The sequence below is a fragment of the Microcaecilia unicolor genome, chromosome 5, assembly GCF_901765095.1.
Source record: "Microcaecilia unicolor chromosome 5, aMicUni1.1, whole genome shotgun sequence".
NCBI lineage: Eukaryota > Metazoa > Chordata > Amphibia > Gymnophiona > Siphonopidae > Microcaecilia > Microcaecilia unicolor.
In genome coordinates, this window is record NC_044035.1 from 112513150 (window position 1) to 112528106 (window position 14957).

At 47.4% G+C, this 14957-nt stretch overlaps 1 protein-coding gene across 3 annotated transcripts in view; it reads right to left on the minus strand.

Moving 5' to 3' along the window:
• Positions 1 to 14957, minus strand: part of LOC115470217 (erlin-1-like) — a 129796-nt gene that overhangs the window by 87066 nt on the left and 27773 nt on the right. The window contains exon 1 of one of the 3 annotated variants that reach the window (XM_030203198.1): positions 6152 to 6156. The exons of the other annotated variants lie outside the window; for them this stretch is intronic. The gene's annotated coding sequence lies outside the window, so the exon portion shown is untranslated. Of the gene's footprint in view, positions 1 to 6151; positions 6157 to 14957 lie in introns of those variants that run through there. 3 annotated transcript variants of the gene reach the window in all.

Sequence of the window (14957 nt, forward strand, 5' to 3'; positions counted from 1 at the left end):
GACTGGGGTGAGATGGGACTTGGGATAATTTATGACGAACCCCAGTAGCTCCAGCACCTGAATAGTCATTCGCATGAACTCCAGAGCACCTTCCTTCGAGGTGCTCTTTACCAACCAATCTTCGAGATAAGGAAACACATGCAATCCTAGTCTGCGTAGAGACGCTGTGACTACAGCTATGCATTTTGTAAACACTCTGGGCGCAGACACCAGGCCAAAAGGCAGTACACGGTACTGAAAGTGCTGTGTTCCCAGTCGAAATCGAAGATACTTCTTGTGAACTGGAAGTATCGAGATGTGTGTATAAGCATCCTTTAAGTCCAGAGAGCATAGCCAATTGTTTTCCTGAATCATGGGAAGAAGAGTGCCAAGGGAAACCATCCAGAACTTTTCTCGGATCAGATATTTGTTCAGGGCCCTTAGGTCTAGGATGGGACGCATCACCCCTGTTTTCTTTTGCACAAGGAAGTACATGGAATAGAATCCCAGCCTGCCCTGGTGGCACGGGCTCAACCGCATTGGTGCTGAGAAGAGCGGAGAGTTCCTCTGCAAGTACCTGCCTGTGCTGGAAGCTGAAGGACTGAGCTCCCGGTGGGCAATTTGGAGGTGTGGAGATCAAATTGAGGAAGTATACTAACCGGACTATTTGGAGAACCCACCGATCGGAGGTTATAAGAGGCCACCTGTGGTGAAAAAATGCTAACCTCCCCCCCCCCCCCCCCCGACCAGTAGATCATCCGGCATGGACACTTTTATTGCGGCTATGCTCGCCTAGAGCCAGTCAAAAGCCCGTCCCTTGCTTTTGTTGGGGAGCTGCAGGGGCCTGTCGAGGCGCACGCTGTTGATGTGAAAGAGCGCGCTGGGGTTGAGCCTGAGCAGGCTATCAGGAAGGTGGATTGTACCTACGCCTATTATAAGTATAGGGAGTATTCCTCCTTCCCCCGTAAAAACGTCTACCTGATGAGGTAGATGCTGAAGGCGCCTGGTGGGAGACTTTGTCGAGTGCGGTTTTCCGCTGGTGGAGCTGCTCTACCACCTGCTCGGCTTTCTCACCGAAAATATTATCCTCCCCAGGCAAGGAACATCCGCAAGCCGCTGCTGGACTCGATTGTCCAGGACAGAAGCAAGCAGCCATGAGAGTCTGCGCATCACTATACCCTGAGCGGCGGCCCTGGATGCCACATCAAGAGAGTTGTAGGCATCCCTGGACAGGAATTTACGACACGCCTTCAGCTGCCTGACCACCTCCTGAAAAGGCTTGGCCTGCTCCAAAGGGAGCTGATCGACCAAGTCCGCCAGTTGCTTCATATTATTCCGCAAGTGGATGCTCGTGTAGAGCTGGTACGACAATCTTGGACACGAGCATAGAGTAGTGATAGGCCTTCCTCCCAAAAGAATCCAGAGTTTGAGATTCCCGCCCCGCGAGTGCCGAGGCTTAGGCTCTAGAACTCTTGGCTTTCTTGAAAGCGGAATCCACAACCACAGAGTCGTGAGGTAACGGACTTCATCAACTCAGGTTCTCTATGGATCTGATACTGGGACTCCACTTTCTTAGGGATGGTGGGAATAGATAATGGTTTCATCCAGTTCCTGAGCAATGTCTACTTGAGAACATTATGCAGAGGAACAGTGGAAGACTCCTTAGGTGGCGAAGGATAGTCCAGGACCTCGAACATCTCAGCCCTGGGCTCATCCTCAGATACCACAGGGAAGGGAATGGCCGTAGACATTTCCTGCGCAAAGGAAGAAAAAGACAGACTCTCCGGGGGAGAAAGCTTTCTCTCTGGCGAAGAAGTAGGGTCAGAGGGAAGACCACAAGACGCCTCAGAAGAGAAATATCTTGGATCTTCCTCTGCTTCCCATGAGGCCTCTCCCTCGGTGTCGGACATGAGCTCTCTAAGTGCAGTCCGAAACCGGGCCCGTCTCGACGCCGAGGAACCATGTCCTCGATGACGATGTCGAGAAGTCGGCTCCCGTGCCGGCGGCGATGAAGCTCCCTCCAGCGATGTCGACGGGGAGTCAACTTGGGTGACAACCGAGGCCGACGCCGCAAGGAGCACCAACGTCTGAGACCTCATCACAGGCAGGGAGCCAGCCGCCGCATCTATCAATGGTACCGTGGGTGCAAGCAACCCCAGTACCAGAACAGACGGTCACAGCAGCCCTTCCAGAATCCCTGGAAGAATGGCTCGAAGGTGCTCGTCAAGCATGTCTGTCGAGAAAGGCTGTGGGATCGGTGCAGGAGTCGAAGCCAGAATCTGTCGAGGAGGAGGAGGCGGTGGTACTGGGCTGTCCGGAGACCGGCACATCGACACCTCTAGTATGGAGGGTGAGCGGTCCTCCCGGCGTCGACACTTCACGGGTGCCGAATCCCTCGACGCTTCGGAGCTCTCGGTACCGTGACGAGAAGGAGACCGATGACGGTGCTTCTTCGCCTTTGCTCGAGGCACATCACTGTTACCCCTTGATACCGATGAGGACATGGAATCCACACGTCTCCTCGGGGTCGGGTCCGAAAGAGAACGGTCCTGATGGGCATGCACCGCGGGAGCCCTCGAGGCATGTGGAGACCCACTCGATGGCTCACTGCTGCCAGCGTGTGATGGTCTCTGGACAGCCATTACCTGCGCTCCTGACGTCGATGCAATCTCCGGTGCTGACATCGACACCGCCGACGACCTCGGTACCGATGTTAACGCCGAAGTACCAGGCAAAGCTCCAGACGTTCCCTTTGAGCTTGTCGGGGTGATGCTCGGCCCCAAGGCACTGAATACACCACGTGTGTGGGTCGTTGCCTGAGATTGCCTGGTTGCACCGAGTGCACTTCTTGAAGCTGCTGGCGATCCTCGATGTCATCAACGGAAAAATAGCGGCGGTGAAATCAAAACTCGCGATGGTGCCAAAAGAAGGGCACAAAAAGGGAGAAAACCCATATGGGTGGCCAAAAAGGCCGCACAAGCAAACGAAAGAAAACTTATAGGGACAAACTAAGAAATAAAAGAACGTTTTTTGGGGGTTTTTTACAAGGAAAAACAGATCAAATGCGAGCTGACACGAACGAAAACAAAGAAACTCTGTGAAAAAAAACCCGCCAAAGTGAAGGCTCTTCTTCTCTGGGGCAACAGAGCAACCGGAAAACAGCCGCTCTGACTGTGGAAAAAAGAAGCGGGCCTCTCTCGCAACGGGCAGGAAGATGGCCGCGCATGCGCGGTGCGCGTGCCCACGCGCTCGAATGCTCTAGCAAGCTTTGTTGCTAGGAATATTTTCCGGACCTGGGGCTGCCGTGGACGTCACCCATCAGTGAGAACAAGCAGCCTGCTTGTCCTCGGAGAAAGTCTGATACATCGCCAGGACAAATTCTGGAAGGAATCCCCCCCCCCCCCCCCCCCCGCGGGAACCCCTCCCTGTTCAATTGCATACACTGAAACAGTCTGACAGCTGCACCGGGAAACATGCAGGCCGCTCCGCCGAGGCAGACTACTGCTCTAAAATGGCGGCGTTTCCTGCTGAAATGGGAAGCTGGTGATTTACACACAACTGCTTCAAGCGGAACTTAAGCCGCTGCTACTGACGAACACATCATCCTGTAATGCTTTTGCCTCCCTAACGTCCACCCATCTACTGGGAGGACTGTCACTTTAAGGGAGCATTAAAGGAGGTCAAGGCTTTCAGCAAACAGCATGTATTCTCTCTCACAAACTGCTGGCTCAGGAGTGAAATTTGCTCGACCAGGGACAGACTCACTGCATCTCAAAGTCCACATTTCCTATCAGCAGTGCTCCAGGCACTAGCATCCCCCCCCCCCCCCCCTTTTCCATATCATGCCTACTAGCAGAATATCCTAAGTGGATATGGGACTTGTGATTTCAACCAACTCTGCCCGCTCTCTGCAGGACAGACAGCATTTCTCCTCTGTAGCATACCCTATATCACCATCACAGATGGGGCAGTATGAGCTAGCCACGCTGCTGATATAGTGGGTCCCATGCAACTGACTTCTCCTCACTATGTTGTTGCTTAGCTCCAACTTAGTCCCCTCACACAACAGCTCCACCAGCTTCCCTTACACACCCTCATAACCTCCCAGAAATTCTCCTGCTGTCACTTTTCAAATAAGGCTTCCCTCAAAGACCTTTTCTCTCTTTTCTTTTTCAAGCAACTTTAATAAAGCAGAGGCTCAACTGAAGAACCCAAGGGAGAGGGAACCCAGGAAAGGGGGCACACTAGCAGAGGCTTGGCTACAGGCCCTACGCATGCTCTCCCCCTCCCCCCATGCAGGAGGACCTGCAGGACCAACACCATCAAACACAGATTAGGTCCATCTGGACTGCAACCCATGAGTCCGAGTCCTGTGCCCAGGGCCGAGATCCCCAGCTCATACAGGCAGAAGGGTTGTAGACTGATCCCCAGGAGCCTGCTCCAAGGCACTGAAGTTCAACCAAAGGCCACAGACCTTAAATTAACATGCCATGGAACCAGGCCACACAGAAGAAGATCCTGCTCCACTAATCTAAAACTTCAACCATCTGCTAGAGGCAGAGAATACTGGCAAGATTCAGGGCTGCACCTATCCTGATGACAACACTGGAAATCTGTGCTCTCTGCCTCCTTATGCTGGCTATGTGAGACAACCCACTTGTCTGGACTGGACTACCAGAATAATTCAGTTGTGCATGTCATGGTAACATCAAGACTGGATTACTGCAATGCACTATACAATGGTCTGACTACAAAGGGCCTGCACCAGCTCCAGTTGACTCAGAATGCAGCAGCAAGACTCATAGAAGGTTGCAAGCGATGTGACCACATCACATCATTTTTGCAAAAACTTCATTGGCTACCAGTACAATACAGGGCTAAATTTAAAACTCTATGTCTGATCTTCAAGGCCCTGAAAGGAAATGGCCCCGAGTATCTGAAGAATAGGATGATCCTCCACACACTGCCAAGGACACTAAGGTCCTCCCAAGGACTTTCACTAACTACACCCTCTCCAAAACACATTACACGATGTGATACCTGCAAGTGAGCCTTCTCCGGAGTAGCCCCCACACTCTGGAATGCATTGCCTGAAAGGCTCCGCTTAACACAAGACTACCTCTACTTCAGGAAGCAGGTGAAAAGCTTGGCTCTTCAACCAAGCCTTTAATGGAAGAAGTAACTAACTTGTTAGTCTCACTCACACACACAGGATTGACTCGGGCTGCACATACTGCAGCGGGACATGTTTATCCACTCCTACCCTAGCTGAGATAATATTTAACCATCTCTCTGACCTCACGTGCAACTTTCTTCAAATCAATCACCTTACTTTCTAATTCTTCCTACTTTCTTACTCATCTATATGTTACAACTTTGCCTTACCTCTCTCACTACCAATTATAATGTTCTAGTACATATTGTGTTGTCATTGCAAGTAGTATACCATGCCATACTTTGTATTGTTATTTGAATATTTTACTGCTCTAATTGCCTACTGCTCATGTTTGATCTATTCTTACTGTACACCGCCTTGAGTGAATTCCTTAAGAAAATGCAGTAAATAAATTCTAATAAATAAATAAGGAAAAAATAAATAATTCAAATTAGACTCTCAGTGCATTTTTTCCCTAAACCAAATGCTTTATTCACAAAAGCTTAATTTAGCTATAAAATGTTTTATGCACATTAAATGTTCCTAAGTGTGAATATAGCAGTCATTATGCTTAAAAACAAAAAGAGTTTTCAGTACTAGAAAAAACGGAATGTAAGATATTTAGGTTATCATAAAAATTAGGATGTCTATAATTCATCACCTGTCCAACATACACATCTAGAAAGCACACAACTGTTCTTCAGATGTCATTCTTACCATGGCATACTACAGATAAAAATACTTTCATAACAGAATCTTAATCTAGACAGATCAGACCATTCCTGAGATTGAGATATTGTTTAGCATGAAGACACTTATCTATGATATAATTGCTTATGAGACACTTTCTTGAAGTCTATAAAGCCTGGCTGCAGTCAGGCAGTGAACACTGTTTTGTAACAGATTACACAATCCCTTCTCAAGGGAGATTTGTGCCTTTATCCTGCTAGAAAAACACTTTCATTTGAGATAGCTTGTAAGAAACAGTCACATGCAGATGCTCACAGCACAAACAACAGTATTCTGCATATTGGAGTCTTACTGTAAAAGCTAATAAGATTTTGACAGGGTTTTATAATTGAGTATACTGTGTTTTACTCATTTTATTGAAATGATTTAGCATCCAGGAGACGTGTGTGATGCGAAGGAGCAGCTTGAACTGAAATAAATTAAGGGAAGATTCTGCCTGGAGACAGGGATTGGACATGACCCCTTGACCAATGTTATTTTGACTCTGATGTAACAGTGCTGCTGGATGCCAAACCATTTCAGCTAAAATAAATTAATACATAATACTTAACAGTAGGGTAATAACGCTAATTACAACTTTTATTTGCATTGTGTCCAACCAACCAAATCAATTCAAACCACCCAATGATTTTTGATGCATACAAAAAAAACAGATTTTAGTTGACAAAAAGCAAGATACTTACCTGTAGCAGGTATTCTCAGGGGACAGCAGGCCATTCATTCTCACATGTGCGAGATGTCATCCAAGTTGCCCGGTACAGAGCTTAAACAAACTAATATAACATTAAGAACACCCGCAGCATCCCCACCGCACATGAACAAATGCCTTCCCGACTGCTGTGAGACAGCGGGACCAGCAGTACAATAATATAGCATACCAAAAAGAAGACAACACCAAGGAGAGGTGGGAGAGTATGTGAGAATTAATGGCCTGCTGTCCTCGGAGAATACCTTCTGCAGGTAAGTATCTTTGCTCTCTCCCAGGACAAGCAAGCCATACTCTCAGATGTGGGAAAACAACTAATATTGGTCAACTGGACCTCGCAACAGCGAGGGCAAAATAGTAATTAATCTGAATATATGTGTAAGAGTACAATCTTGAAAAGAACAAAATGGGCCTTGGGGGGGTGGAGTTGGTTTCTAGACCCCAAACAAATTCTGCAGAACTGTCTGTCCAAACAGACTATCATATCAGGTATCCTGCTCAAGGCAGTAGTGTGATGTGAATTTGTTAACTGAAGACCATATTGCAGCTTTGTGAATTTCTTCAATGGAGATCGACATCACGTGGGCTACCGAAGCTGCCATGGCTCTGACACTGTGAGCCTTGGCATGACCCTCAAGAGTCAGCCCAGCCTGAGCATAAGTGAAAGAAATGAAATCTGCCAGCCAATTGGAAATTGTGCATTTCCCGATGACAACTCCCATGCTGTTGGGATCAAATGAAACAAAAAGCTGGGTGGACTGTCTGTAGGGCCTAGTCCGCTCTAAGTAAAAGGTCAATGCTCGATAGCAGTCCAAGGTATGCAGTGCACCTTCACCAGGATGGGCATGTGATTTGGGAAAGAATGTTGGAAGAACGATTGACTGGTTCAGATGGAACTCCAAACAACCTTAGGCAGGAATTAGGGTACGTGCGGTGGAGGAGTGGCCTAGTGGTTAGGGTGGTGGACTTTGGGCCTGGGGAACTGAGGAACTGAGTTTGATTCCCGGCACAGGCAGCTCCTTGTGACTCTGGGCAAGTCACTTAACCCTCCATTGCCTGCCGCATTGAGCCTGCCATGAGTGGGAAAAAGGGCGGGGTACAAATGTAACAAAAAAAAAAACTACTCTATCATGATGAAATTTAGTATAAGGTGAATCTGCCACTAGGACCTGAAGCTCACCGACTCTGCGGGCTGAAGTAACAGCCACCAAAAACAGGATCCTCCAGGTCAAGTACTTCAGATGACAGGAATCCAGCACTCAAAAGGAGCTTTCATCAGCTGGGTGAGGATGACATTGAGTTCCCATGACACAGAGATTTGACAAGGGACTTTGTCAAAAGCAAACCTCTCATGAATCAAACTAGAGGCTGTCCAGAGATGGGCCAATCCTCTACAGAGTGATGGAAAGCACTAATCGCACTAAGGTGAACTTTACAGGAGTTGGTCTTGAAACCAGACTCCGAAAGGTGTAGAAGGTATTCAAGAAGGGTCTATGTAGGGCAAGAAAGGGGAACTAGGGCCTTGCCCTCACAGCAGACAGCAAACGTCCTCCACTTGAAAAAGTAACACCTCTTTGTGGAATCTTTCCTGGAAGTCAGCAAGATCCGGGAGACACCTTCAGGAAGATGCAATAAAGCAAATTCTAAGCTGTAAACATCCAGGACATGAGGGCCAGAGACTGGAGGTTGGGATTTATTTATTTATTTATGGTTTGCTTATATCCCACATTTTCCCACACATGCAGGCACAATGTGGCTTAAAAAAAGTTAAATAAAATCACAAAATAGGAAACTTAGAAAAGTATACAAGGAGGAGACAGGATGAAAAACATCTAACAGGGTGGATCAAGCAGGGTAAGGGTCAAGGAGAGTGCATCAGTCAATGGTGAAAAGTGGGGAGTAGGTCTTGGCAAAGAAATAGGTCTTTAACAACTTCTTGAAGAGGGAGTGGTCCACTTGGGTTTTAAGGTGTTGCGGAAGTGCATTCCAGTGCTTAGGACTCCAATAGCGAAAGGACGAGGCGAAGAGCCTCTTGTACCTGACACCCTTACAGTTCGGGAAGTGCAGATGGAGATAGGAACGAGCAGAAGTGATCCCTTGTTCTGTGTGATGAGTGTCAGAAAATACTCCAATCTCCAAGGTTCTAGAAACCAGATCTGCCTCGGCCAATATAGAGCGATCAGGATCTTGGTTAAGTGGTCTTGCTTGAGTTTCAGCAAAGTCTTCTCCACAAGAGGGATGGGAGGAAATGCATACAGAAGGCCTGTCCCCCAGTGAAGGAGGAAGGCATCCGACGCTAGTCTGTTGTGGGCCTGGAACAGAACTGAGGGACTCTGTGACTGAGTGAAATGGCAAAGAGATCCACCAAGTGTGTCCCACATTCGGAAGATCTCGCGGACAAAGCCCATGTTGAATGACCCCTCGTACGGTTGCATGACCCTGCTCAGTCTGTTGGCCAGGCTGCTGGATTTGCCCGCTAGGTATATGGCCTTGAAAAGCATCCCATGCTGGACTGCCCAGTGCCACATCTGGATGGCCACATCTGGATGGCCTCCTGACACAGTGGGAATGATAGGTACCTCCTGCTTGTTGGTGTAGTACACTGCAACCTCTTTGAATGAGTACAATTTGGATGGACAGCTGATCTCTGAAAGCCTTTAGAGCATTCCAGATTGCCCATAGCTCCAGGTTGATCTGAAAATCCGATTCCTGAGCTGACCACGCGCCCTGGGTGTGAAGTGCAGAATCTGCCCTTAATTTATTTCAGTTCAAGCTGCTCCTTCGCATCACACACATATGAGCTCCTCACCCCAGGCAGGATGCATCCATCATCAGCACCTTCTAAGGCTGAGGAATTTAGAATGGAAGTCCCACAGTCAAATTGGACCGAATTGTCCACCAAAGTAGGGACTCAACTAACTCTGGTGTCACCTGGATGACATCCGCTAGGTTCCCCGAGGCTCGACACCACTGGGAAGCTAAGGTCCACTGGGCAGTTCTCATGTGAAGACATGTCATGGCCAGTGGAGGCCATGTATCCTAATAACCTCAACATCTGCTGAGCTGTGACCTGCTGGCTGACTCGGTCCTGACTGGAAAGGGGGACAAGCGTGTTCACCCTCGGCTCAGGGATACATGTCTGCACCTGCTGCATGTCTAGCAGGGCTCCTATGAACTCCAATTGCTGAACGGGATGGAAATGGAACTTAGAGTAGTTTAAAACAAACCCTAGTATCTCTTAACACCCGAATAGTTCTCTGCATCGACTCCTGAGCACTGTCCTTCGATATGCTGCTCACCAGCCAATCATCCAGATAAGGGACTCCCAGTCTGTGTAGCGATGCTGGGACTACTGAACATCTTTCAGGAACCAGTGAAGCGGGACCGTCACAGCCTCTCTAGGAGGAGATTCGTAATCCAGGATCTCGAACATCTCAGCCCTGGACTTGTCCTCTGTCTCCAAATGGATGGGAACAGTAGATGCCATTTCCCTAACAAAGCATGGGAAGGAAAGGTACTGAGGTGGAGACTTCCTCTTTTCCTCTGGAGGGAAGGGGTCAGATGGGATACCATAGGACTCCTCCTCTGAGAAGTACTGCGGATCCTTATCAGACTCCTAAGAGCGTTCCTCATCGGTGTTGACAAAAAAAACTCCTTGTGGGAGGGCCGAGACCGAGCCTGCCTTGAAACTGAGGAGTGATGTCCTCGGGATGGGCATCGAGGTGACGGTTCCATCCTCGACTCCAGCAAGCATGCGACACAGGCGTCAGAGACCTCATCGCAGGCTGAGGGCCTTGCGGGGCAGCAGCAAGAGGCATGGCTGGTGCAAGTATCCCAGATGCCGATGCACACTGTTGTTAAAGCCCCGCCAATAGCTAAGGGAGCATGGCTCGGGTGCGCTTATTGAGAGATGCCACTGGGGAAGACTGGGGTGTCAGTTCAGAGACAGACTGCTAAACTGTAGGGGTCGAGAGGGATCGATGCTGATGCTTCTTGACCTTTGCCTGATGCTGGTCATCAATGCTCCTCAGTGCCAACAATGAAGACATCAATTCCCCATGCCGCACCAGAGCCCCTGCACAGTGGTCGGTGGGGCGTTGAGGCAGGTGGAGACCCACTCAATACACATCCACTCCCAGTGTCTTATTTTTTTCAATATTTTTATTGAGAAATTTTTAACAAACATCAATAAGGCATTTTGCATAGCTATGTATACAACATTATAACCCTCAGCCCTCCCTTCCCCCCTTTATTCCCACCCCCTCCCTTATTAAGCAGGATAAGATGCACATGGCCACTGATAGCCCAAGTCCAGTATTCATTTAAATGGGATCCAAAAAGCATAGACACCACTTATAACATCAGGACCACCAGCCGTGGGGCGTCCAAGTCAATCCCCGATCAGACTCTATATTTGTCCCAGAGTTTATAAAATTGAATCACCTGTCCATTTCGAATAGCTGTAAGTTTTGACATCTGATATAAATAATCCATTTTATGAACCACCTTTAACACTGGCGGCACATGTGGACTTTTCCATGATGAAGCCAGTATTATCTTGCCCGCTACCAGGAAAGTCGAGGCTAGGCGATGCAAGGCTGGTGGGAACCCTGGAGGACGGAAATGCAGTAGACAATGATCTGCAGTGGCCAGGTAGTCTTTTCCCACAATTGGCTGAGATGCCAAAGCAATTCCGCCCAATAGTATTTTATTTTTGGACAGGACCACCAGATATCTCCTACTGTCTGACAGCTCTTCCAACAATGGCCCGAAGTTTGTTTAAACATTTTTGCTAGTCGGTCAGGTGTATTATACCAACGATACAAGATCTTGTAACCATTCTCTATCAAGGAGCTACTTATAGATACTCTTAACATAAAGCCAAAAGCTCGTTCCCAGTTTTGCATATCATGACTGATCCCCGTGTCACGCTCCCATCGCTGTGTGTATTTCAAGATAGGTACCCTATAGGATAATAGCGCTGCATAGATTCGAGAGACACATCCTCTGGTGTCAAGAGCTTCCCAAAGCATTTGTAAAATTTGTTCGTAAAGCCATCCGGCCCCGGAGCTTTTCCATTGGGCAAGTCTTGAATAGCCCAGGTCACCTCTTCTATAGTGACAGGCGCAGACAACGCTACACTTTGGGCTGGGGAGATCTTGTGGAGTTCTACTGTATCTAAGTACTCCTGTATCTCATGGGCCCCCAGTACTATATCGTCTTGGTATAAATGTTTATAAAAGTTTAGAAAGGCTAGGCTGTCTTCGGTGCTGGTTAAACGTTGACTTGCCCTTTCTTCTATTGCATGTATATAGTTTTGCGTATTGCATTTTTTCAATTTATATGCTACCAACCGGGAGGCCTTATTGCCAAATTCAAAGTACATTTGTCAGGCCCGTTGAAGGTTTTCCGCTACTTCCGCCAGTTGCAACTCTCTGAGCTCCATTTATATCTGATGGATGCGAAAGATTACGCAAGGTGGGGTTGTCGTCTGTGCTATCTATGTTTGTAGACTTTCAAGTTCTGCGTGCAACTGTTGTGACTGGGCTACTTTCTGTCATCGAATATGTGTTTGCAGTGATATGATCTGTCCCCGGATTACTGCCTTAAGGCTTTCCCACAGCACCCCATCCCAGACCTCCCCATTATCATTGATCTTTATGTATTCCTTTGTATTTTTCTAATTGCGACACTATATTTGGGTCTGCCAATAAGCTATCATCCAAGCGCCACTGTGCAGGTGAGGGTCTTGTGATGTTACAAATTATCTTTATGGTAAGAGGGGCGTGGTCCCACCAAGTTCTAGAATGTATCTGCACGGTGTGTACTCTCTGTGCAAGGGCAGGTCCCCCCAGCCAGAGGTCTATTCGAAAGTGGGAGTCATGTACCGCTGAGTAGTATGTATAGCTGCAGGAAAAAGGGTTAAAATGCCTCCAGAGGTCAAGCAATTGCCAGGTGCCCATACATCTATGTAATTTAGCACAGTCTGATTGGGCATAATAGACTCTTGCAGCCGAATTATCCAAGGGTGGATGCAGAGTTAGGTTAAAGTCTCCCCCCACTAGTAATGTACCCTCAATGTGGCGGGAGAGGATCACTGACAGCTCATCAAAAAATGAACCTTGGCTTTATATGCGTACATGCAGGTCAAACACTTTATTAGTACAGAGAAATGGGCCAGGGAGGAATTCAAAGACCAAGAGGGATTTGAAAAAGTATGGGGGGATATGGATAAGTGGAGGAAAGGAATTTCACGGATATATGGACACCTCAGGGGGCAGAGTTTTATGAAAATGGCCTATATGGAGGCATGGGAAAAGGACTTGAATCAGGATGTTTCGGAGGCAGAATGGAGGAGGGTATGCTTGGAAGTCAAGAAAGCCTCGGTGTGTGTGCTTATTAAAGAAAATGTGTATAAAGTGCTGAGCAGATGGTATTATACACCTGATAGAATTAAAAGAATGTTCCCTGAGGCTTCTGATAGCTGTTGGAGATGTGGAAGGGAGACGGGAACTTTTTTTCATATTTGGTGGGGGTGCAGTTTGATTCAACCTTATTGGAAAGATATAACGGATAGATTGTCTAAAGTTCTACAAGGTACTTTTCCATGTGATCCTAAATGGTGCCGCCTGGGGTGGGGGAACCAGAGGGGAAAAAGATGGCAACAGAGATTCAAGAGAATGGGGTTAGCCGCCGCAAAAACCACTATTGCAATGCATTGGAAAAAGTCGGCTGGGCCAACTGTAGGTAATTGGGCTGAGAAATTTAAAACTATTATAGAGTAGGAAAAATTGAATGATAAGCGTAAGGGGAGATATAATCCAGAGGCACCTGAATGGATTCATCTAACAGATATTGAGGGGGTTTAGGGGGGTTTGGGCTGTTGGGGGAATAAGGGGGATAAAAGGGTTATACGCATAATGTTAAAATAAAAATTAAATTGTTGCATTGTCATGCGCTGGAGCCAATGGCTCGTTGTTATGTTTGAGATGTTATTTCAATAAAAATTCAAAGTTTAAAAAAAAATGAACCTTGGCTTTCATTGGGAGCATATATGTTTAATAGGGATAGAGTCTCTGCCCCTGCTCGCACATATCGACCACCCCGGTCCCGCACAACTTGCCTCACCTGCCATGGGTGTTTACGCGATAGTGCTTATCATCACCCCCTTTTTCTTTTTATCAGTTTGGCTAGATGCGAAGTAGAAGTCTTTAAATTGGCCATGGTGGCCTACCCGTTCATGATGTGGTAGCAAATGGGTCTCTTGGACAAAAACCACATCCACCCCCAGATGGAGCGCTTCTTTGAACAAAAGCTGTCTCTTCACTGGCGAGTTTAGTCCCTTGGAATTAAGAGTGAGTAAAGTCAAAGTGCCCATGTTATCTATGCAAGTGCTCTAATTTATCTCTTGTCTCAGAATCCCACTTTCTCCCAACTTCAGTAGGCTATGCACTCTCTAAAAGTACTTCGAACATTGACTTATCCCTCCTTGACCCTCCCCCCTCCCATCAACCTAACTTCACCCTCCATAGTAAGGTAGGGGGTTTCCAGAGGATGTGAACCGACCCAGGCCCTAAAGCCGATGGAGCAATAGCTAAACATAAACTGACACAGCTATATAAATTAACCATAAAGCTTGTGAACCATATGCGGCAAAACTTGAGCCTAACAGCAGTTTGAATATATCACACTTGAACATTCCCCCTCCCTCCGTTTCTAAACGTTTACTAGTATTTTGCAATCTTACTAACTTGAAGAGCATGTAGTGCTAGTCTTCTGTCAGGGTAGCCTCAACCATCTTTGTCTCTACATTCTGCAAATTATGAAACTGCAGCTGATTCTGTCCTCCTCATGGCAGAATCAGACTGTTGGTGTTGCAGGCGTCCTTTGCCCGAGGTCACCCTTTGCCATCGTTTTTCCGAGCGGGGTGCCCCCACCTTTCGTGCTGTAGATGTTAATTTGTTCATACCCTTATCAGGGAATATCATTGCTGCCTCTGATGCCCTGCGGATCTGGTGAAGTTTGCCATCCTTATAGAAGCGTAATGCAAATGGGTGACTCCATTTGTATTGAATATTTTGAGAGCGAAGAAATTGTGTTAGCGGCCTGAGCTCCGCCCGTCGTCGCAGAGTAGAGAGGGCCAAATCTTGAAAGACCTCAATGTGGTAGGTATCCCATTTGAAATCCAGAGAAGCTCGCGAGGCATGTATTATTTTTTCTTTTATTATAAAGTCAGCAAAACATGCAATCAAATCGCGTGGTTAGTTGTTTCTGGGCGCTCCCAGAGATTGGTGAGCCCGATCTATAAGAATCTCGGCAGGGTCTTTGTCTATTTGTATCTCCTTTAAAAGTGCACTTGCCATTTGC